The 22,795-nt window shown below is 47.9% G+C and overlaps 1 pseudogene; it reads left to right on the top strand.

Moving 5' to 3' along the window:
* The first annotated feature begins 202 nt into the window (after positions 1 to 202).
* On the top strand, positions 203 to 21,949 carry LOC119940022 (annotated as a pseudogene).
* Positions 21,950 to 22,795: the final 846 nt, after the last annotated feature.

Consider the following 22,795-nt stretch of genomic DNA (forward strand, 5'->3'; position numbering starts at 1 on the left):
CCACCTGGTTCTGGCCCTCTTGCTCCACCTTGTCCTCTCCCTCTTCAAGGGACTGTTCCTAGCCCTCTTCCTCTGCCTGATCCAGGCCTTCCTCGACCTCCATGTCCTGGCGTTCTGACACAGCCTTTTCCAGGCCCTACTCCTCTGTCTAGTACTGACTGTCCTTCTGTGCCTGGTCCTGGCTCTCCTCCCCCACCTGGTCATGGCCCACCGCTCCATTCTTGTCCTCGGCCTCCTCCACCTTGTCCTGTCCTTCCTCAAGGCAATAGTCCTGACGTTCTTCCTGGGCTTGATCCTCGCTCCCCTACTCTGCCTGTTCCTGGTCCTCGTCATCTGCCTGGTCCTTCGTCTCCTACTCTGCCTGGTCCTGACCCTCTTTCCCTGCTTGGTCCTTGCCCTACTCCTCTGCTTGGTCCTAGCCCTCCTGTTCGGCCAGGTCTTCGACAGTATCGTCCACCTGGTCCTGATGCTCTTCCTCCGACTGGTCCTGCTCCTCTTGTTTGGCCAGGTCCTGGAACTCCTCTACCGCCTTTCCTTTATCCCTCCTCCAGGAATCGGTCCTGGTCCTCCTCCTCTGCCTAGTCCTGTCCCTTCTCCAGTGATTGGTCCTGGTGATCTTCCTGGGCCAGGACCTGGCCCTACTAAACCAGGTCCTGGCTCTCAGCCTCTGCATGGTCCTGGCTCTCCCACTCCGCCTGATCCTGGCCCCTCTCCCCTACCTATTCGAGACCCTCCTTCGATGCCCATTTTACAGATGAGGTAACTGAGGCACAGAGGAGTGAAATAACTCGCCCAAGGTCACACAGTTGACAAGTGGCGGAGCCGGGATTAGAACCCACGACCTCTGACTCCCAAGCCCTTCCAACTGAGCCACGCTGCTTCAGTGTACTCTCCAAGCGCTTAGTACAGTATCCTGCACAGGGTAAGCGCTCAATAAATACGACTGAATCAATGAAGTAGAGCAGTGGATCTGTAGAGCCCAGTGGGTAATAATAGTAATCATGATATTTGTTAAGCGCTTACTATGTGCCAGGTAGGTTCCTCTAATACGTGGCGACTCAGCAGCTCCCAGCTAGGGGGAACCACAAATCCTTAAACTGCGATTAGCAAATCATTAGAGCAACTGTCCGGAGTGAACGGGTGGGCGTTATCAGGTCGTTATTTGTTAATGGGGGGTATTGTTAAAACGGTGTTCTCACCTCGGTGAGTCGCTGTCCTGCTTCTTTGGCAGGGCGTCTGGATCCCGGTGGGCGAAGAGGAGAGATGGTGGAGGGAATAGCCGTTCCTTTCTTGTGCAGTCCCAAACTCCCGGGGCACGGATGTGGGGAAGGAGGGAAATGAGGGTGTCTATGTCTCCCCCGGTGCAGTTCCAGGCTTCCGGTGCCCGGGCAGGGGGAGAGGGACCCAGGGGGACCGGGGTCTTTTCCTTCTGGGCAGACTCTTCCCCCAGGGGTGATCCTAGGCCTGCGGTGGGAAAGGCAGGGTAAATTTAGAGGAGCAGCGTAGCTTAGTGGAAAGAGCACTGGCTTGGGAGTCAGAGGTCTTGGGTTCTAATTCAGCTCCACCACTTGTTTGCTGTGCGATCTTGGGCAAGCAAGTTAACTTACCTGTGCCTCAGTTACCTCATCTGTAAAGTGGACGTTAAGACCGTGAGCCCCAAGTGGGACAGGAACTCTGTCCAACCCGATTTGTTTGTATCCACCGTAGGGTTTACAGAATAAATACTATTATTATTATTATTATTATTATTATTATTATTATTATTATTATTATTGTTACCCGTCTGGTTGCAGATCTACCCCTCTCGACAAGGGACTCAATCGTAGCAGCAGATGGTCATCCCAACCCCAGATGCTTTCCTAAGTCCAGGGGTGCAGGTTTCGCTGCAAACGGAGCATGGAACCTGAGCATCAAGGGAAGACAGATATACACACACACACCCAAACACACACACACTAGAGAGAGAGAGAAAAGTATTAGCATTTGGAGCGATGGCCACGGTCTGATAATGCCCTCACTCCCAGAACTGTCCCTTTCCTATCTAGCTGAAGCTGTTTTCCCAAATGATGACCTCTTCACTAATGGTCAAGCCATTGCCCACAAAAACCTCTCAGTGGAACTCTCCCACCTTCACTTGTGTGAAGGAGACACGTCCATCGTCAGAGCCAACAACCGCGGCCTCAGCTACGTCCTCCTCATCTCCCTCATGCTCTCCTTCCTCTGCTCCCTCATCTTCATCGGACGTCCCAGTACAGCGTCCTGCCTCCTCCGACAAACTACCTTCGGCATCATATTCTCCGTGGCCGTGGCTTCGGTGCTGGCCAAAACCATCACAGTGGTCCTGGCCTTCCGGGCCACCAAGCCGGTGAGCAGGTTCCGGGGATGGATAGGTCAACGAATATCTAAATTTGTCGTCCTCATCTGCTCTCTGATCCAAGTGACGATCTGAGGGGTCTGTTGGGGACCTCTCCCCCTTTCCCTGACTTCAACACACAAGCTGAGGTTGACCACATCGTTCTTGAGTGCAACGAGGGCTCCATCACCTCCTTCTACTGCGTCCTGGGCTACATGGTCTTCCTGGCACTGGTCAGCATCATCGTGGCCTTTCTTTCCTGGAATCTGCCAGACACCTTCAACGAGGCCAAGTTCATCACGTTCAGCATGCTGGTGTTCTGCAGCGTCTGGATCTCCTTCCTGCCCACCTACCTGAGCACCAAGGGCAAGGCCATGGTGGCCATGGAGATGGTCTCCATCTTGACCTCCTGCGCTGGTCTCCTGGGTTGTATCTTTGGGCCCAAGGTTTATGTGATCCTGCTGAAGCCGGACAGAAACACCCGGAAACCGTCACTGAGTAAACTCAATGTCAACATTAAAACCCCTTGATATTTCTACCATTGACTAGTACAAGGTAAATTCATGTTTTGTTCTAACTCTGATGAGTCATTGAGTCGTTTCATAGCGACTCTATGGATGTATTTTCCCAAACATCCTATCTACTGCCTTAAATCGTAACCTTTCTAACGGGTCTTTCGTTATCATTGCTGTGGTTTCTAACCATCTAGCTGGTGATCTGCCTCTTCTACATTTTCCTTGGACTTTACCTCATTATTGTCTTCTCCAGAGAAAAATTGTCCCCCTGATGATGCGTCTGAAATCTGCTCATCTAAGTCCAGTCATTTGGCCTTCCAAAGACCACATTGGTTTAATTTGCTCCAAAACTCTTTGTTTGTTTTTTGGGCAGCCCATGGTACTTGCAAAAGCTTTTTCCAACTTCACATTTCCAAAGAATCGATTGTTTTGCTATCTTTCTTTTCACGTTCCGGCTTTCATACCCATACAATGTCACTGGAAACACCCTAGAATTGCTCATTTGTATTTTTGTAGCAATTGTTACTTCAGCACATGATTTCTTTCAAGGCTTGTCATAGCAAGTCTTCCTAACATTAATCTTTGGCATATTCCTTGACTAGTAGTTCCTTTATTATTGAGTATATATCCCAGGAGAGAAAACTTGTCAACGATTTCAATATTTTCTCCGTCTCTTAAAAATATGTTTAAACCTTCAGTTGTCATGATGTTTGTTTTCTTGACATTCAAATGCAGGCCCATCTTTTTGCTCCACTCCATAACTTTTAATGATACACCCTTCAAATGTTCCTCACTTTTGGCTGGTAGGGTAGTAGCATCAGTATATATATATAGTGTGTGTGTGTGTGGAATATGTATACGTAATGTATATATACTCATCACAGATATTAATTTCTGTGACGTCAGTTTTTTTAAAAAATCACTCCTGTTGGTGTCTCCGCTCTACTGAATCTTTGATAACTCTGTAATTGTGATTTGGAAAAGGATACCGTCATTATTCACACTGCTCCTGGAAGCTAGTTTTCTGTTTCCAACATGTCCCTAATGCCTTTGTCACAGAGAGCTGCTTTTCAATTCTTTGTTTAGAGTAATACCACAAGTTTCGAGCAGGTGAGTTGATGATCACTCTCTCCCCAACTTCAAAGCCTTATTGAAGGCACATCTCCTCCAAGAGGCTTTCCCAGACTAATTCTCACTTTTCCCCATCTCCCACTCCCTTTTGCGTCACGCTGACCTGCTCCTTTGGCTCTTCCCCTATGCCAGCACCACAGTACTTATGTACATATATGGAATTTTATGTATATTTATTGATGTCTGTCTCTCCCTGCCCCTAGACTGTAAATTCGTTATGGGCAGGGAATGTGACTGTTTACTATTGTGTTGTATTCTCCCAAGCGCTTAGTACAGTGCTCTGCATGCAGTAAACACTGAGTAAATACTATTGCCTGAATCCGGGACCCCACACCCTTAGACGTCTTTCAAATCCCACCGAGGGCCCATGGCAGTCCATGATTTCTTTCCAGTTTGGAGAAATTGACGGTCTTTACAACCAACATCAGGAATTTGCAGCCAAGTGCAACTGATTCCATCAGAACTCATCCTTCCTTCATAGAGCAACGCAACTCAGCCCCTGACACTGAACCATTTCCTCTCCTGAGATTGGCACTGTCTGTTGCTCAATGTATTGTAATTTATTTCTCATTTCTAAAGCATGTCTTCCCCAACCTAAACAGTGAGACTTTAGAGAGCTCATGTGTGGGTATATATCTGTTCGTTTGTATTTATGCTTGTTTTGCTCTCATACCAACTCTTGGCAAAGAATCATTTTCATCCCAAGGCAAATAATAAATATCATTACTGCACTATCAAATCATAATTTATTTCCTTCAGGCTCATGTGGTCTTCTTTCAAATTTCCCATACCGGAATATCACGACTAATCTATTGATAACCATTCCCTTCAGCTATTCCCCCACCTCTACCCCACCCACTTATTGATATTTCCATTGCTAGTGATACTGAGATCTTATTCATTTGCATGGGAATGTGGCTGAGATGGGCATGAGTGAATTCTAAATATGATCTAACGCTTTGTTACATTATATGAAACTTCAGTTCATAGAATATTCAAATAATGTTTTACACTCTTCTGACTCGTGACCTATTGGGATTTCAATGGACATTTTCTCAAGTGATGCAAACATTGCTGGAATCTCATCTCAACTTTTAAGGAGGAAGCAATTATCCAGACTAGGCTTTCGTTGGCTAGGGCATGAGACACAAAAACCATGTATGTTTAACATTTTTCCAAGGGTTTGTATCGGGGCCATAATTCTTTCTACCCTGTGAGATGGTATGAACAGGTGAGGCGAAGGAGGGAAGAGCGGTCTTTTTGCCTTCTGCAGTTTTTGAATCGGTTCATTCCTCTATTTCACTTGCAGATGTTTTCTCTGAAGCAGAAATTTCCCTTAGAAAACTCCCTGAACCTTTGAGTGTGGTTAGCCGTGCCTAATTGCCCCAGCTCCGTTCCCATGCACCAGGAATGACGGCAAACCCGTGTTATTTCAGGACGACGGTCAGTGCCTAGCCCCCTTTTGCCCTCGGCCTAGAGCTGATCAATTGGTTGTATTAACTAAACGCTCACTGTCCAGGTTTGCTGTCTCTATCTACCCGGCACCTTGTTGTGACGTTATTGGGACAGTTACTCTTTGTCCTGTGTCTACAGCAATGTTGAAGGGAACAGGATCTAAAGAGGGTAGGTCTCAGTAGTGCTAACATATCGATCGTGACTCACAGTAGGTTCTGGAGAAATACTTACAAAAACCTGGTTTGCATGCCTCCTTAGGGATAAAAGAAGGTCTCTTATAGAAAGTCTAAAAATGTGTCAGGCACTCTCTATACATAAGCGATTTGAAAAACTCAAGGATTTAAAACAGCTGCTTCACTAGCCTCACCTCGTTGGCAAGTGATACTTTCCACAGTACTCACTATTAGCTTCATTTTCGGGAAATTTCTGGTTCTACCCAGCTCTTCCTGAACCCCAACTCGGGCTAGATTTAGTAGTCCAAAAATGCAACAGAAACCAAAATGGAAGTTTGAGGACGGGAAATAAGGTCAGAACATGGGTAGAAGACTGCTGAGAAAAGTTAGATCCTAGGGACTGAGGTAAGCAGTAAAAAAGCTGATAAAAGACATAATTGGACTCAAAAAAGACAGGTCAGGACTAGATAGAGAAGGCAGAACAGAGAACTCGAATGGTTTGGGCAACCAAAATGAAGGAATCTGTGGAGTCTGAAAATCATACCTAAAAATAAGGTGAGGCTGATGAAGCAGCTTTTTGAAATCCCCGCAAAAGATTCTCAATGAAAAAGGGAGAGGATCCCAGAAAGAGTAATTAGAGTTTAAATCTAATCTCAGGAAAACAAGATAAAATTCCATCAGAAGTGGTTTTTCAGGGCTGTAGCCGGCAATTTAAAATCCCTATGGAGATTTCCAGTTTTCGTTAATGGCTTTTTCAGTACACTCCATCGTGTTTTTCTTTTTGGCACAAATCTTTGACCGTAAATTCCCCAAGTCCTTCACTTCAGGAGAGAAAGCCTCCCTTTCACTTTAGCTGTTAGCTAAGCATCCCACCTTCATTCAGACTGTTGGTGGTGTCTGCACATTCATTCCAAAGCATGGTGGAAGGGATCCTGCTTCTCTTCCTCTCTTTGCTGAGTGCTGGTTGGACCAGGCTATTTAGGAACGAGAGTGAGAGTGGGAGAAAATTAAATTTACTGGAACCAGGGACATGACTCTATGTGAGACCAGACCTGCCCCACTCCTGATCCTCTGGATGAAAAAGGAGGGGTGAGGGGAAGGAGGAAGATTTGTTTTGTCCATAGGCAGCTGTTAAAAAAAAGCATGGGCCTAGGTGCAGGTCTTCTTGACAGAGACAATTCCGAAAGTGAATCAGAGTACGGGGAATGTGCTGGTCTCCGCTTGAGCAGAAGGGAGGGGAGGGAGGAGAAATGGGGGACCGTTATGCTCCGTTCCTATCAGGGGAAATTGGAGCCTGTGAAAAAGGCTCCTCACACAGTATCACCCCAGATCCTATAAAAGCTACCTGAACCTCTCCTCGCTGGGGCTGACTAGGACTCAGACTGTTTGCCTGGGCGAGTCTGTTTCTGAGTCTGTGCCAACTCCTTTAAGGGGACGTTTCAGCTGGCAGGGGGCATCCTTTTTGAATGGGATCGGAGCAGCCAGGTGATCTGGGGTTCAGCATCGTCCTCAGCTCAGGGCAGGCTCAGGGCTACAGCTCTGGGACCGGGAGTCGCGGTCCTGATGTTGCTGCGGCTGGTCTTGCTTCTTTGCTCACGGCTTCTGATGCCAGCGGTTTCTGTGTCGAGGAGCCAATGCTCTTTGCGCAGAGACTACTCACGGGGCTACTACACACATGGGGATCTGGGCCCTTAGCTCTGAATGTGTTTGAGGGATATCTACCAGAATTTAACAGATATCCTTTTTGGCTTGATAAGACATATGTGTAAGTGTCATTTGTGCTGGTAAAATATCCGTGTGATGTTTTGATTGGATAGGGATAAACAGGGATGTATTTCCATTCTCTGAGAGACGGAGGGACTTGGGCACGCTTTGCCCCTGTCACGATTGCTGTTTTCCCTGTCACCTTTGACGAGCGATCTCTCCACTATCTTCTCTCTCTACCTGCTGCTCTTATCGATGCCTTCCAGAGATAAGATCGATTTGTAATGCCAGAGAGGAGGCAGCAGTTCATTATAGTGCTTTCTAAATTCCCCCGGGCCCCTTACGTTGTTAAACATAGATTGCTTTGCTCTCCCTCCCAGCAACGACAGGCTGCTTCTGCTCAATGGGCACAAACACATCCCCTCAGCCTCTTACTTCCCAGGTCCTAATAACGCTCATCCCTGATATTCCCAGTCTCCAGGTCTCAGCCCTATCTCCAAGCCCTCGAATTCCACTCCAACAACACCTGGAACAGAGGTGTGAGAATGATCTCCCCCTTTACTTTTAGCCATGTTTCCAAACATAGCCAGCACGTCCTGGCCCTGGTGTTTGCCATGGAGCAGATCAACAAAGACCCCAGCCTCCTGCCCAACGTCTCCCTGGGATTCCACATCTCCGGTAATTTATTCCGGGAGAGGCTGGCCATGGAGCAGCCTCTGGTCCTGCTCTAGGTTGCGGGCCAGACAGTTCCCAATTAGAGCTGCGAGGGGCGGCGTAAATTGTTGACCGTCATCGGGGGAATCAAGTCTACTTTGTCCGTTACCATGGCCAACGTAATAGGATTCCACAAGGTCCCCCAGGTAGGGCACCTCAACCTAGTCCTAATCGCTATCACTGTATTATACTCAGTGCTCCCTTCATTCATTCATTCATTCAGTCGTATTTATTGAGAGCTTACTGTGTGCAGAGCACTGTACTAAGCGCTTGGGAAGAAAAAGTTGGCAACATATGGAGACGGCCCCTACCCAACAACGGGCTCACAGTCTAGAAGGGGGAGACAGACAACAAAGCAAAATATATTAACAACATAAAATGCATAGAATAGTAAATATGTACTAGTAAAATAGAGTAATAAATCTGTACAAACATATACACAGGTGCTGTGGGGAGGGGAGAAGGTAGGGCGGGGGTTTGGGGAGAGGGAGAGGAAGGAGGGGACTCAGTCTGGGAAGGCCTCCTGAAGGAGGTGAGCTCGCAGTAGGGCTTTGAAGTTAGGAGGAGAGCTAGCTTGGCGGGTTTGTGGAGGGAGGGCATGCCAGTCCAGGGGGATGACGTGGGATGGGGTTCGATGGCGGGACAGGCGAGAACGAGGCACAGTGAGGAGGTTAGCAGCAGAGGAGAGGAGGGTGTGAGCTGGGCTGTAGAAGGAAAGAAGGGAGGTGAAGTAGGAAGGGGCGAGGAGATGGAGAGCCTTGAACCCGAGAGAGATGAGTTTTTGCCTAATGCGTAGGTTGACTTTTAGCCAGTGGAGATTTTGGAGGAGGAGAGTAACATGCCCAGAGCGTTTCTGCACAAAGATGTTCCGGGCAGCAGCGTGAAGTATAGTTTGAAGTGGGGAGAGACAGGAGGATGGGTGATCAGAGAGGAGGCTGATGCAGTACTCCAGTCGGGATAGGATGAGAGATTGAACCAGCAGGGTAGCGGTTTGGATGGAGAGGAAAGGGCGAATCTTCGTGATGTTGCAGAGGTGAGGCCGGCAGGTTTTGGTGACGGATTGGATGTGAGGGGTGCACGAGAGAGCAGAGTCGAGGATGACACCAAGGTTGCGGGTTTGTGAGACGGGAAGGATGGTAGTGCCGTCAACGGTGATGGGAAAGTCAGGGAGAGGGCAGGCTTTGGGAGGGAAAATAAGGAGTTCAGTATTGGACATATTGAGTTTTAGATGGTGAGCAGGCATCCAGATGGATATGTCTTGAAGGCAGGAGGAGACACGAGCCTGAAGGGAGGGAGAGAGAGCAGGGGCAGAGATGTAGATTTGGGTATCATCAGTGTAGAAATGATAGATGAAGCCGTGGGAGCAAATGAGTTCACCAAGGGAGTGAGTGCAGATAGAGAATAGAAGGGGACCAAGAACTGACCCTTGAGGAACCCCTACAGTAAGGAGATGGTAGGGGGAAGAGAAACGCTCAAAAGACACTGAGAATGAACAGCCGGAGAGATTAGAGTAGAACCGGGAGAGTACAGAGTCTGTGAGGCCAAGGTTGGATAGCGTTTTGAGGATAAGGGGGTGGTGCACAATGTTGAGAGCAGCTGAGAGGTCGAGGAGGATTAGGATAGAGTAGGAGCCGTTGTATCTGGCAAGAAAGTGGTCATTGGTGACCTTTTAGAGGGCAGTTTCCATGCAATGTAGGGGACAGAAGCCAGATTGGACGGGGTCGAGGACAGAGTTGGCGTTGAAGAATTCGAGGCAGTGTATGTAGACGACTTGTTCAAGGAGTTTGGAAAGGAATCGTAGGAGGGAGATAGGGCGATAACTAGAAGGCGAGGTGGGGTCAAGAGAAGGGTTTTTTAGGATGGGAGAGACGTGGGCATGCTTGAAGACAGAGGGGAAGGAACCAGTGAAGAGTGAGCGGTTGAAGATGGACGTTAAGGAGGGGAGAAAGGACGGAGCGAGAGAATTCATAAGATGAGAGGGAATGAGTTCTTAAGCACAGGTGGTCGGAGTAACACATGGGAGGAGGGAGGAGATCTCATCTGAGGATACTGCTGGGAAAGATGGGAGGGTAGCAGAGAGGGTTGAGAGCCGGGGAGTTGGAGAAGAGGTAGGAGTGACTTTGGGGAGCTCAGACCTGATGGAGTTAATTATACTAATGAAGTAGGAGGCCAGATCGTTGGGGGTGACGGAAGGAGGAGGGGGAGGAACAGGGGGCCTGAGAAGGCAGTTAAATGTACGGAGGAGTTGACGAGGATGATGGGCATGGGTGTCAATAAGGGAGGAGAAATCGTTTTGTCTGGCAGAGGAGAGGGCAGAGTTTAGGCAGGCAAGGATGAACATGAAGTGAACGAGGTTGGCATGGTGTTTAGACTTTCTCCAGCAGCGTTCAGCAGCTCGAGCGTAAGAGCGAAGGAGGCGGACAGTGGCAGTGATCCGGGGCTGTGGGTTAGTGGTACGAGAGCGGCGAAGGGAAAGGGGAGCGAGGGAGTCGAGCTGAGTAGAGAGGGTAAAGTTGAAAGCAGTAATCTGATCATCGTGATTGGGTAGAAAGGAAAGGGAGGCGAGGTGGGGTGTGAGGCGCTCTGAAAGGTGGATGGAGTCAAGAGAGCGTAGGTCTCTGTGAGGTAGTAATATAGATTTACAGGGGAGAGGATTGTGAGTGAGGAGGCAGGTGAGAAGGTTATGATCAGAGAGAGAGATTTCTAAATTGGTGTGTGTGGAGATTGTGCAGCGGTAGGAGATGATGAGGTCGCGGGTGTGACCAAGTTGGTGAGTGGGCGAGGTGGGGTGGAGCAGGAGGTTGGCAGCATCAATGAGAGACAGAAGGCGGGCGGCAGATGAGTCACCAAGGATATCCAAGGGGATGTTGAGGTCCCGAGGATCAGAGTTGGCATGGAAAAGGAGAGAAGGAAGGTGAGGAAGGGATCAAAATCGTTTAAGAAGTTGGAGGTGGGGCCATGGGGAGGGGGCGGTAGATGACGGCTACAAGAATATGGAGGGTGTGGTAGAGGCGAATAATGTGGGCTTCAAAGGAAGGGAAGGAAAGGGAACGGGGAGGAGGGATATTGCGGGGAGGAGGGATAGTGCGAAACCGACATTGGGGGGCAAGAAGGAAACCGACACCTTCTCCTTTTCCGGTGGGGGAGTGGGAGAAGATGAGGCCTCCACTGGAGAGAGCAGCAGAAGAGACCGTGTTGTCCGAGATAGCCATGTTTCAGTTAGGGCGAGGAGGAGTAGAGAGCTGGAAAAGAATAGGTCCAGGATGAAAGGGGGCTTACCTATAATGGAGCGTGGGTTCCAAAGGCCACACTTGGCAGCAGCTGTGGAGGGAGGGGAGGGAGGGGGAAGGATGCGAGGGATAGGGAGGGTTTGGATTGGGATGAGTTGGCGGGTGCCTGGGCGGGGAGAGTAGGAAGAGGGGTAGCGATAAGAAAGGAGAACTGGAATGGGGTGGGGGCGGAGAGGGGGCTGGGAGGGGAATTGAGGTTTGGCGCTGGAACAGAGAGATCCTGGGTAGGGGATGAGGGTGAGGGGTGGTTGGGGGGAAAGGGAGGGAAGGAGCTGCGTGGGAGAGGGGAAGGAGAAAGTGAGGAATAGGAATGGCAGTTGGGAGCTGGGGAATTGATCATTCATGGTGAGGTCAGCAAGGTAAATGACAGCACGGCGGGAGGTTCCCCACAAACCGAGATCTGGAAATAGCTATTTTCTTTTTAGAAAAATTCTGTAAGTTACTGAACTGTGTTGTCGGATGCATTTTATGACCTAACTGTCGAAAGCATCTCGGGAATCTGCAGGGATATAAGTTCATTTCTCATATCAGTTCGATATTTCCTGCCTTTCCTCTGGTTCATAGTTCTCCACACGTCGCTGGATGCATATTCCGGTTGGAATGTGTGGGTTGTTCTTTGGCAGAGACGGCCCGAGAAAGGAGAGGCTGGGAATTCCTTGACCGCACTAATGTCCGGGTTCCTGAAGCCCTCTCCTCCTAGAAGCCTTCACAGATTAAGCCCCGGCTTTCCTCTTCTGCCACTCCCTTTCGTGTCGCCCTGACTTGCTCCCTTTGCTCTCTCATTCATTTCTTCATTCAATCGTATTCATTGAGCGCTTACTGTGTGCAAAGCACTGTACTAAGCCTTTGGAAAGTACAAGTTGGCAACGGTCTCTACCCAACAGTGGGCTCACAGTCTAGAAGGGGGAGACAGACAACAAAGCAAAACATATTACCAAAATAAAATAAATAGAATAAATATGTACTAATAAAGTAAATAAATACGTACAAACATATATGCATATATACAGATGTTGTGGGGAGGGAAAGGAGGTAAGGCGGGGGGATGGGGAGGGGAAGGAGGGGGAGAGGAAGGAGGGGGCTCAGTCCGGGAAGGCCTCCTGGAGAAGGTGAGCTATCAGTAGGGCTTTGAAGGAAGGAAGAGAGCTAGCTTGGTGGATGTGCGGAGGGAGGGCATTCCAGGCCAGGGGGATGACGTGGGGGATGGCGGGACAGGCGAGAACGAGGTACGGTGAGGGGATTAGCAGCAGAGGAGCGGAGGGTGCGGGCTGGGCTGTAGAAGGAGAGAAGGGAGGTGCAGTAGGAGGGGGCGAGGTGATGGAGAGCCTTGAAGACGAGCGTGAGGTGTTTTTGTCCTTCTCCCAGTTCCACAGTACTTATCAATCAATCAATCAATCAATCGTATTTATTGAGCGCTTACTATGTGCAGAGCACTGTACTAAGCGCTTGGGAAGTACAAATTGGCAACACATAGAGACAGTCCCTACCCAACAGTGGGCTCACAGTCTAAAAGGGGGAGACAGAGAACAGAACCAAACATACCAACAAAATAAAATAAATAGGATAGAAATGTACAAGTAAAATAGATAAATAAATAAATAAATAAATAGAGTAATAAATATGTACAACCATATATACATATATACAGGTGCTGTGGGGAAGGGAAGGAGGTAAGATGAGGGGGGGATGGAGAGGGGGACGAGGGGGAGAGGAAGGAAGGGGCTCAGTCTGGGAAGGCCTCCTGGAGGAGGTGAGCTCTCAGCAGGGCCTTGAAGGGAGGAAGAGAGCTAGCTTGGCGGAGGGGCAGAGGGAGGGCATTCCAGGCCCGGGGGATGACGTGGGCCGGGGGTCGACGGCGGGACAGGCGAGAACGAGGTACAGTGAGGAGATTAGCGGTGGAGGAGTGGAGGTTGCGGGCTGGGCAGTAGAAGGAGAGAAGGGAGGTGAGGTAGGAGGGGGCGAGGTGATGGAGAGCCTTGAAGCCCAGGGTGAGGAGTTTCTGCCTGATGCGCAGATTGATTGGTAGCCACTGGAGAATTTTGAGGAGCGGAGTAATATGCCCAGAGCGTTTCTGGACAAAGATAATCCGGGCAGCAGCATGAAGTATGGATTGAAGTGGAGAGAGACACGAGGATGGGAGATCAGAGAGAAGGCTGGTGCAGTAGTCCAGATGGGATAGGATGAGAGCTTGAATGAGCAGGGTAGCAGTTTGGATGGAGAGGAAAGGGCGGATCTTGGCAATGTTGCGGAGCTGAGACCGGCAGGTTTTGGTGACGGCTTGGATGTGAGGGGTGAATGAGAGAGCGGAGTCGAGGATGACACCAAGGTTGAGGGCTTGTGAGACGGGAAGGATGGTAGTGCCGTCAACAGAGATGGGAAAGTCAGGGAGAGGACAAGTTTGGGAGGGAAGACAAGGTGCTCAGTCTTCGACATGTTGAGCTTTAGGTGGCGGGCGGACATATCTGTAATTTATTTATTTGTATTGATGTCTGTCTCTCCCTCATCCCAGTGTCGGTTTATCGTTACATTGTACTCTCCCAAGCTCTTAGTACCGTGTTCTGCACAAAGTAAGGGCTCCATAAATACGACTGAATGAATGAACGAATCTCTCCCCCCGCTTCCCACTCAACACCTTAACCACCCCCAACTCCTAGGGTTGGGGAAGAGAGGACTGGGCTTCGCTGAGCCTTGTGTTGGTGTGTTGAGGAAGATGGAAAGTGAGGTCTGGTCCTCGTGCTGCGGGTCTGGGTGTGGGAAGAGAGAACGACCCTTCTCTCGGGGTTGTCACGAGGGGGATTTCAGGGTGCTGGTAGACCCGAGGGTTTCAAGGTGAAATGGTCCCCTGTGGAGACCGCTCCGCCCTGGCCTGGCTCTGCCATCGCTCCCTCTGGATCCAGTGAAGGGGTCAGGACCAGAATGTACTGACCTTCACTGGGAACCTCCATGGGGCTTTGACGGTGGGGAGAGTGTTGGGCTGTCGGAAAGGGAGGGGGAGAAGGTTCCAGGCTAGAAACAGGACGTGGGCGAATGGTGGATGTTGTGATAGAGGAGATCGAGGTACAGTGAGCATGTTTGCGTTTCAGAAAAAAGTGAGCATGCCATGTTCCAGTAGGAAATCAGTGAGGTGAAATAGGAGGGTCAAGGCGATTGAGTGCTTTTCCTTCTGCTAAGGAGATTTTGTTTGATTCAGAGGTGGATGCACAGCCACTGGAGGTTCTTGAGGGTGGGGAAAACATGGACTGAACGTTTTTGGAGAAAAGAGATCCGGGCAGAGAGTGAAGTATCCGCCGTGGTAGGTGAGTCGCAGGATGCAGGGACATCAGCAAGGAGGCAGATGCAGTATTCAAGGCAGGATTGGTTAAGTGTTGGGATCAGCATAGTAGCATTATAGATGGAGAGGGATGGGCGGATTTTGGAAATGTTGTGAAGGTAGAACCGAGGGGATTTAATGATAGATAGGATCTGTGGCTTCGACGAGACAGATGGCTGAAGGAGAACGTCAAGGACACGAGGTTTTGTGAGACAGGTGCTGCCTACAGCTATGGGCGAGTCATGGGAGTGACAGGGTTTAGGTGGGAACTATTTTAGCCATGTTAAATTGAGGATGTCGGTAGGACATCCTTTTGGAGATTTTTTCGATGATGACATGATGATACCAGTATGATATTATACCAGTAATTTCCACAGTGATTTCACTTTGAAATAATTTTCTGGGTTTGCCACATATACTTTGAACAGTGTATATGTGTTGGACTTATAAATTTCCACTTTCTAACTGCTGGGGTTTGTCTTGAGATTACCCAACATCTAATCATTCAATCAATTAGTGGTATTTTTTTAGCTCTTACTGTGGGAGAAATGCTAAAGCAGCGTGGCTTAGTGGAAAGAGCACGGGCGTTGGAATCAGAGTTCATGGGTTCAAATCCCGGCTCTGCCAATTGTCAGCTGTGTCACTTTGTGCAAGTCACTTAACTTCTCTGTGCCTCAGTTACCTCATCTGTAAAATGGAGATTAAGATTGTGAGCCCCCCGTATGACACCCTGATCACCTTGTAACCTCCCCAGCGCTTAGAACAGTGCTTTGCACATAGTAACCGCTTAATAAACGCTATTGTTATTATTATTATTATTAAATTAAGCCCTTTTGAGAACACAGTACAAAAGTGCTGGTAGATACATTACCTGCCATAACGTGTTTACAGTTTAGAGACGAGTATACAGCCTGAAGCATCGTGGCGCAGTGAATAGAGCACTGGGAGTCAGAAGGTCGTGGGTTCGAATCCTGACTTCACCACTTGTCTGCTGGATGGCCTTGTGCAGTCGCTTCACTTCTTTGTGCATAAGATAACTCAACTGCAAACTGAGAAGTAGGACTGCGAGCCCCATTTCGGACAGGGTCTGCTTCCAATCCGATTTGCTTGTATCCACCCCAGTGCTTAGTACGATGTCTGGCAAACAATAAGCACCTAACAAATACCACAATTTCTACTTTTATTATTAGACGTCCATTCGACTTCGATAAATGTCACCAAAACCACTATTTCAAGTGTAGAGAAAATTCTTCATGCAAACATAAGTCTGGCGAAATAAATTATCTGCCCTGAGCTGCATGAACTGATTGAATAAATGCAAAGATTTTAATTTGGCGGGGTTAACAAGAAGGAAAATGTGTGCGTGCCTGTGTGCGCTTGTGAGTATTTATATGTGGGTGAATGTGTTAACATGTAGGTAATCCACATGACCAATTTAAGACATCGTATAATGTTGATAGACAGAGTTTACTAGCAAATATATTAATTATATGTATATAGATTTTAATTGCTTGAAGGGAATACACGTGTATTATTTTTATGAATTTGGGGGGAATCTTGGGGCGGCATCAACTTGCTTTACATAATTTCCCATCAAAAATGATATTGGGTTATGGGTGATGCTCTTCTGCTAATACAGAACTTTTTACAGAGAGATTAATAATGTCAACTGTGCATAGCAATGCATATTGATTAGCTGCATAACAAAGTTGTTGGCCTGAAATCCAGTTCTTACCATGTCGATGTTCTACTTTGTGCCTCCAAATCCAAATGCTTAAGCGATAACTGAACTTCGTTGTTTCTCAACCAGATCACTTGCTGCCCCTTCGATGCCTCCCTGAGAAATTCGATGCAGTTCCCTTCTCTATATCAGATGGCCCCCGGGACACCGCTCAGCAGCGGGGAATAGTTCGGTTGTTGCTGCATTTTGACTAGACTTGGGTCATTCTCATTGTTTCCAATAACACTGAAGGTGAAACCTTCGCCAGAAACCTGAAACAGGAGATGGGCAGACACGGAGTCTGTGTGGCCTCAAAAGAATGGATTCCTGAGACTGACTACTATGGCACAAAGGAAGTACAAGTATTGTATCAAACGATGAATGATTTGTCAGCCAATGTGGTCATTGTCTATGGTGACATAGATGCCCTTATCAAGTTTAAATGGGTTGTCTGTTGGTTCGGGGTTACCGGGAAGGTTTGCGTCAACACGGGTCACTTTGATGACCTGTAATGATTATCACCTAAGGGACAATTCTTTCAGGGGTTCTTTGTCATTTTCCATCCACTAAGATGATATGCCTCATTTTAAGGATTTCCTCCTAGCAGTTAACCCTTCTAAGTACCCCAATGATGTTTTTCTCAAGGATATCTGGCAAGCCCGAATAGGCTGTGACTTTCAAGCATCACAGCATATAGACCCAACAAGTAAAAAAAGCCTTCATGGGAAATGAGAGCTCTGCCATCCTAGGCTTACAGAACACTGAGATAGAACTGACTGGGCTAAAGCTCATTTTGTACAGTGCTATGTATAATGTGGCCCGTGGGCTTCACAAAGTGCTTTCGTCCAGGTCATAAAGGGAAATGTCCGGGAAAGAAGACACAGTGGTGCCCCATCCATGGCAGATAAGAGTACCCGACATTCCCCTGCGGCAGAGCTCTCTCCGAGCAGTTTGCAACTTCTCTCTCTCATGCGAGTTTCTTTGTCCTTTCGCTTTGCACATAGTAAGCGCTTAACAAATGCCATTATCAATCAATCAATCAATCAAACAATCGTATTTATTAAGCGCTTACTGTGTGCAGAGCACTGTACTAAGCGCTTGGGAAGTACAAGTCGGCAACACATAGAGACAGTCCCTACCCAACAGCGGGCTCACAGCCTAGAAGGGGGAGACAGAGAACAAAACCAAACATACTAACAAAATAAAATAAATAGAGTAGATATGTACAAGATAAATAAATAAATAAATAAATAAATAAATAGAGTAATAAATATGTATAAACATACATACATATATACAGGTGCTGTGGGGAAGGGAAGGAGGAAAGATGGGGGAGATGGAGAGGGAGACAAGGGGAAGAGGAAGGAAGAGGCTCAGTCTGGAAAGGCCTCCTGGAGGAGGTGAGCTCTCAGTAGGGCCTTGAAGGGAGAAAGAGAGCTAGCTTGGCGGAAGGGCAGAGGGAGGGCATTCCAGGCCCGGGGGATGACGTGGGCCGGGGGTCGATGGCGGGACAGGCGAGAACGAGGCACGGTGAGGAGATTAGCGGCGGAGGAGCAGAGGGTGCGGGGTGGGCTGTAGAAGGAGTGAAGGGAGGTGATGTAGGAGGGGGTGAGGTGATGGAGAGCCTTGAAGCCGAGGGTGAGGAGTTTCTGCCTGATGCGCAGATTGATTGGTAGCCAATGGAGATTTTTGATGAGGGGAGTAACATGCCCAGAGCGTTTCTGGACAAAGTCAATCCGGGCAGCAGCATGAAGTAAGGATTGAAGTGGGGAGAGACACGAGGATGGGAGAACAGAGAGGAGGCTGATGCAGTAGTCCAGACGGGATAGGATGAGAGCTTGAACGAGCAGGGTAGAGGTTTGGATGGAGAGGAAAGGGCGGATCTTGGCAATGTTGCGGAGCTGAGACCGGCAGGTTTTGGTGACGGCTTGGATGTGAGGGGTGAATGAGAGAGCGGAGTCGAGGATGACACCAAGGTTGAGGGCTTGAGAGACGAGAAGGATGGTAGTGCCATCAACAGAGATGGGAAAGTCAGGGAGATGGCAGGGTTTGGTAGGGAAGACAAGGAGTTCAGTCTTGGACATGTTGAGTTTTAGGTGGCGGGCAGACATCCAGATGGAGATGTCCTGAAGGCAGGAGGAGATGCGAGCCTGGAGAGAGGGGGAGAGAGTAGGGGCGGAGATGTAGATCTGGGTGTCATCGGCGTAGAGATGATAGTTGAATTCTTATTATTGTTATCTCTCACTACACTCTCTCCATGGCAGCTCCACCCGTTCCTGACGCAGCATCCTAAGATACGATAGACTCAATTTACAGGAACCCCAGTGGGAGAAGTTGAGACGAGTGAAGATTGGAGAGTTTAAGCCTCAGGCATCTGAAGGAAATAACCTGATCATTAACAAAGAGGGCATTATGTGGGGTTTAGGATTCCACCAGGTGAGGAAAGAGACAGTTTTGGATTTCGAGGCTTTATCAAGTCAACTAAAACTTTGATCATCCCCTACCTCCCCACCTGCCCAAAAAGGGAGAGGGCCACAGCTTCGGAGTAAGCCCCTCCTCACCCCCTCCCACACCTATTTCCTCTGACTGGTATGTGGCAACCTTATTGACAATCTCCCAAACTCTCTCCCAATCACTTCTCAATTCCCTGGGTGTGGTGCCTAAGGAATTCTAACAACAGAAAGTCCGATCGCCTATCATGGAGGGGAAGGTAAGGATCTAGAAAGGGCATATTAGACGTTGATGATCATTCATTTTTAGTCTTGGGGTTCTTGTCCACGAGGATAACCAGAATATGGTCCTTCCACGAGTCCTGGAGCTGCTCTCTTGGACAGAGACCCTTGTTGAATCTGATTCAGTAATAATATTTCCCCTGGCCTCATAGTTCAAGTGGGGAATAACTACATCGTTTGGTCAAGGTCTTACGTTCTTGCTGTCTTTGGGAAAATATTTTCCAGGGTCGTCCCTATGGACTCCCCTAGCAATATTTGTGCTCCTACCATTTCTAACCAGAAAATCCTTGACAAATGAAGCCAAAAACAAAAAAACCAAAAACCAACCCAAAAAAGCAACCCCAAACAAACCAACAAAAGAGAAACCTATAGACCTTTTGCTATTCAGGTGCTCTGAGTAAATTTTCATGTCCCCACAGATGGCCTGCATTTCTTGATTCACATTTCTCTATAGGTATCCTGAGGTGGGAGTCTTCTTGAGGCATTTCTATGTGGCAAAGGCTAAGGCATTTCAATTGAACATTTAATTGAGAACCAACAGAGCGTAGAGAAAATTTCTTGGTCCTGGGAGTCAGATGATCTGCGTTCTATCTCCAGCTCTACCACTTGCTTGTTGTGTGACCCTGGGCAAGTGACTTCACTTCTCCCTGCCTCAATTTTCTCATCTGTAATATGGTGATTAAATCCTACTCCCTCCTATTTAGACAATAAACTCCAGGTGGGACAGGAAATGAATCCAACTGGAGTATTTTGGATCTGCCCAAGAGCTTATTACATTGCTTGGGAGATAGTGAGTGCTTTACAGAGTGCTTAACTCTGCACACAGTAAGTGCTCAATAAATAAGATTGAATGAATGAATGAACAAATACAATAATTATAATATTGATATAACTAGTATTAGTATTTTTATTGTCATTTCTGAAGGGACTGTTTGGCTCAAGAGAAAGTACCTGATCTGAGTAATGTTTTTGAGGGAAAATTAATAGGTTCTAGCAGTAGATTGGATGTGGGAGAGGAATTCCACTGAGGAGCTAGTGATGGTTCCAAGATTCAGGGTTTGAGGATGTCAGTGTTGTCAGTGGAACTGGGCGAGTTGGAAGGAAGGGACGTTTTAAAGAGGCCTCTTACATTGTCCTTCCCTTACTGATGCTCAGACCCCTCCTCAATCCGTGTACAGCAAAAGCTGCCTCCCTGGATTAAGGAAAACTGCTCTGGAGAGGAAGGCCATCTGCTGCTACGATTGTATCCTGTGCCCCGAGGGCGAGATCTCCAACCAGACAGGTAAGGGCCTGAGGGAACCAGGCACCCAGTGGCTAGTGCACGCCTGACTGACCATATCAATGATTCTGGAATGTCTATCGAATCACCATGATGGCTGTTGAGCACACAGCATTCACTCCCACTGTCTTACCATCTATACTGAATTCTACGTAGGAAGTAGCAATAATTCTGCTTTTTATGGCGTTGGTTAAGCGCTTACTACGTGCTACTCACTGTGCTATGTGATGAGAGAGATACAAACTAATCAGATCGGACACAGTCCATGCTGCCCAGGGGGCATGTGCTCTCAATCCCCATTTAGCCTAGTAAACAATGGAGGCACAGAGAAGTTAATTGACTAGCTAAAAGTCTCACAGCAGAGAAGTGGCAGAGCTGGAACGTTAACTCTCGTCCTTCTGATTCCAAGGCCCATGCTTTATTTACTAGGCCATGCTGTTTACTAGCCCATAGTAAGTGCTTAACAAATACCACTATTACTATTATTATTACTATTATTGTTGTTGTTATTATTATTGTCATTATTATCATTACTCATCCACATATCCATCTTTCCAATCTTATCTTCCTCCTTTCTCCACTTCATTTCATGTCTCCCCAGCTAGACTACAGTTCCTTCAAGGCAGAAAGCATGTCTCAAGGCTATAGTGGGGGCAAATTGATATGTATATCCCTTACAGACGCAACTCACTGTATGAAGTGCCCTGATGATGAATATCCCAGTGAGCAGAGAGATCGCTGCCTCTCCAGAGTCATGACTTTCCTCTCCTATAACGAGCCTCTGGGGATGGTGCTGGTTTGTTCAACTCTTTCCTTCTCCCTGATCACAGCCCTGATCTTGGGGATTTTGATCCGGCAATGAGACACGCCCATCGTCAAAGCCAACAACCGCGGCCTCAGCTACATCTTCCTCGTCTCCCTCTTCATCGCCCGCCCCAGTACAGCGTCCTGCCTCGTCCGACAAACTACCTTAGGCATCATGTTCTCCGTGGCCGTGGCTTCGGTGCTGGACAAAACCATCACAGTAGTCCTGGCCTTACGGGTCACCAAACCGGGGGGCAGGTTCCGGGAATAGATGGGTCCCCGAATATCTAACTTTGTCATCCTCGTCTGCTCCCTGATCCAAGTGACCATCTTCGGGGTCTGGTTGGGGACCTCTCCCCCTTTCCCTGACTCCAACACGTAGGCTATGTTTGGCCACATCATTCTTGAGTGCAACGCGGGCTCTATCACCGCCTTCTACTGCGTCCTGGGCTACATGGGATTCCTGGCCCTGGTCAGTTTCACGGTGGCCTTTCTGGCCCGTAATCTGCTGGACACCTTCAACGAGGCAAAAGTCACCACGTTCAGCATGCTGGTGTTCTGCAGCGTCTGGATCTCCTTCCTGCCCACCTACCTGAGCACCAAGGGCAAGGCCCTGGTGGCCGTGGAGATCTTCTCCATCTTGGCCTCCTGCGCCGGGTTCCTGGGCTGTATCTTTGGGCCCAAGGTCTATATGATCCTGCTGAGGCTGGACAGGAACACCCGGGAGCAGTTACTGAGAAAACCCAATGTCTGCATCCAATCCCCTTGATATTTGTCCCATAGACTAGTGCAAAGTAAACTCATGTTCCTCTCCTTCCCCTATGGAAATTTAGGTTTTGGAGGGCCTCTATGTTGTTCTCATTCTGCTAAGATACAGGGCATTCTTAATATACATGTATATTTACTTTGGAACAGAAATCTATAACTTTCTGTGCCATCATTAAAAAAAATTACTCCTGACTATTATCTGCTTTATTCATTCTTTAATTTAATTTATTCCTATAAAAAAGGGTACAATTGTTATTCATGTTGGTACAGGAAGCCAGGTTTCTGCTTCCATTACGGCTTTCACAACTCAGTCACTGAGATTCTTCGGTTATAGTGCCACCATAGATTTGGAGAAGGTGAGTTGATGTTCACTCTAGATCCATACATCTTTCAAATCCCCCTGAGGGTCCATGACATCCTATGATTTCTTTCTGATATGGAGAAATTGATGGTCTTTACCACGTGCACAGGGATATTGCAGCCATACACAAGTGATTCCATCAGAACTCATCCTTTCTTCATAGAACAGCCCAACTCATCCTCTGCCATGGAACGGTTTCCTTTCCTGGGTTTGCCACTGTCTGCTGATCAATGCTTCTGATTTATTTCTCATTTCAAAAGTCTGTCCTCCCGAACCTAAACAGTGAGACTTTTGGGACCTCCAGTGTGTGTCTTAATCTGTTCATTCGTATTTATGCTTGGTTTTTTAAAATCCCAATTCGGTACGAAGAATCGTTCTTACCCCAAGCAAATGTTTAATAAATACTATTACTACACTAGCTGATCTTCATTTCATTTCTTCGCCTTCATTTCTTCATGTTCGTGTCGTCTTCCTTCAAACTACCTG

This window comes from Tachyglossus aculeatus, chromosome 18 (assembly GCF_015852505.1).
Source record: "Tachyglossus aculeatus isolate mTacAcu1 chromosome 18, mTacAcu1.pri, whole genome shotgun sequence".
In the NCBI taxonomy this organism is placed as follows: domain Eukaryota; kingdom Metazoa; phylum Chordata; class Mammalia; order Monotremata; family Tachyglossidae; genus Tachyglossus; species Tachyglossus aculeatus.